At 30.8% G+C, this 2,500-nt stretch overlaps 1 protein-coding gene across 1 annotated transcript in view; it reads left to right on the top strand.

Moving 5' to 3' along the window:
- Positions 1-2,082, top strand: part of LOC125033254 (peptidyl-glycine alpha-amidating monooxygenase B-like) — a 52,918-nt gene extending 50,836 nt beyond the window's left edge. Inside the window, exon 25 of the mRNA XM_047624637.1 lies at positions 1-2,082. This exon is cut by the window's left edge and continues 268 nt beyond it. The gene's annotated coding sequence lies outside the window, so the exon portion shown is untranslated.
- The last annotated feature ends 418 nt before the right edge of the window (positions 2,083-2,500 follow it).

Here is a 2,500-nt window from a genome sequence, read left to right on the forward strand (position 1 = left end):
AGTCTTATTTGGGGTAAAGGTGAATTGTTTTATTTCATATGATGATGTTCTTGTATTGGAAGGAACATATGTTTTTTGGGGTGGATGGGAAAGAATTCGTGTGACAGTTGTAATAAACTAATTTAATAACAGCAGTTCTTCATTCATATTTAGTATTACTTGAATATAATGTTTTGTTTTGTGTCTGTCTTCGTGATTACCAATATATGAACATGGTAAGTCATTCATATTGTGGCTGGAAAGTTATGATTTTAGTCAGTTATTTTGAATTCAGATACAGGTTTTATGGTTGTGTTTTAAAATTTTGTACTTCAGACTTATGAAGGGAATGCTATATAAACAGAAACATATTTTTTTGTTTTGTATTGCTGTAATATTTTGATTTGAAACTTTCATGTTTTATGGTTATATTCAGATTATATCACAGCAGTAGTAAAACCTTGCAGGGAAATTTTTTATTATATTTTATATAGTTAGATATATCACTTTTCTTGAGTGAGATTATAGAGGTATTCTGGCTAAGAAGGTAAATGGTTACCAGTATGCCTTATTTAAATGTTTTCTTACTCTGAATATTTGTGATGTATATGATAATTTTACCTTCTATAAGTACTTAGAAAGGAATTTTTTTTTTTTTTACTATTTTAGATACAGGTATATGGTCATTATTAGTAATAATGGCCAATATATGTAAACAACTAAACCATGAATTATATATTTATTACAGATATGTTCTTTTGTAAAATGAATCATTTATGATACTATAATTTATATTTAAAGTCATATATGATTTTACTGAATCACTCTGCCATATTACATAATTAGCCAAGTAGCATGTATAACAAATCATATAAATGATACATAGAATCAAGATGAATTTTCGAGCCATGTTACCAGTTTTGCACAGACTACTGAATACCACAGACGACTATCAGTATCCATGCTCTGTGCTAAGTGGTACACTTTAATGAAGTGCCACTTCCTCCACTTTTATAGAGAAACTAGTGCCCCAAGTACCATACAGGTTCCAACACATACATCCATCCATTTCATTCCTTGAACAGCAATGTCAGTATTTAACAAGAAACAGTATACTCCTCCTCCTCCTTCGCCAGCTTTGTATTTCTACATAGTTGTACTCTCCTTTTTAAAGCATAACATCCCCAACTTCCTTGTGCTACTGGGTAACACAGCTAATGTACTGTGGTTGTGAGGCCTCACTTCCCTTTGATGTCTTATGCAAGGCATCTTCACTCGCTTTCTTTTTTAAGCTGGAATAAACATAATATAAAGAAGACAGATGTTAATGGCCTCGGCCTGGAGAACAGTATTGCAAAATGCACATTGCAAGTGCTTGCAGATGTATATAGTTTCTGTATTCATAGTAACAAATGTGGAAAAAGGTATGAATGAGTGTGAATAATTAAAAAATGTCAGATTAATTTACTTTGCTTGTCAGCTATACACTGTTCATTAGAAATGTATTACATATTTCTGATCATGATTGTATGATCAAAACATCAGCTAATATATCTTGTTTTGTGGAAGTATTCATACTCTCATATCGTTCTCAGCATAGTTTCTAAAGTTTCCTATGATCAAGAACTTCTTGTTTTTCATTCCTTCTTTTCTTTTTCTTTTTTGTAAGCATATTTTAATTTCAGAGAGTAGGAACCATGCATGTATAGGTGACTCAGTAGAAACTCACTAACTCAGGCAAACATGTCTGCACTGTAACTAAACATTTTTATAAGCAGCTTTACCTACAGAAGCTCAGTCTGGAATCCAGATGTGCTTGTTTATAATATTCTACGCTTTCAAATAGAAATTCACGCCAAGCTGTTTCTGAATGAAGAATTTTGATATATTTGGTTTGTTATTCCATACTAAAAGATATATAGTACAACTTACAGTACCTAAAGTATTTCATGATGGAACCATAGTTGCACCGAAGAATATTGATAGTGAGACAAAATACATAGAATTCAAATATCAGGATATCATTTTCATACACAAAAACATACCATTAAGCACAAATTTATGGCTCAAAAAAAAAGAAAGAAAAGTGATAATTTTCTGTAATCAGATAAGGCAATAAATGTAAAGTACTCAATGCACAATTATTAAATTATACGCATCACTACATGTATACATATTTATGAGTGCTTAACCATGATATAAATATTGTACCAAAGAGGCATTCATAGTCTGAAGAAGTACTGGGTAATTTTTAGGGAAACTGACTGTAGTTGTACACAAATAAAGACAAGTGACATATGTGTATGCTTTATTGAAGTGATTGCGCTTAAATTTTAATGAATGTTGAACATCTGGAGTGTGTGTCAGCAGAAATTATGAATGTATTATATTGGTTTTTGGAATGGATATGTATTTTTGAGGGAGAATTTTTGAATGACATTTTGCCATGATTAAAAAATGATATTTAGGATAGTATTGCAATTCATGACAAAACTGGTAAAATGTAAGCTGATAAAATAGA

This window comes from Penaeus chinensis, chromosome 16, assembly GCF_019202785.1.
Source record: "Penaeus chinensis breed Huanghai No. 1 chromosome 16, ASM1920278v2, whole genome shotgun sequence".
NCBI lineage: Eukaryota > Metazoa > Arthropoda > Malacostraca > Decapoda > Penaeidae > Penaeus > Penaeus chinensis.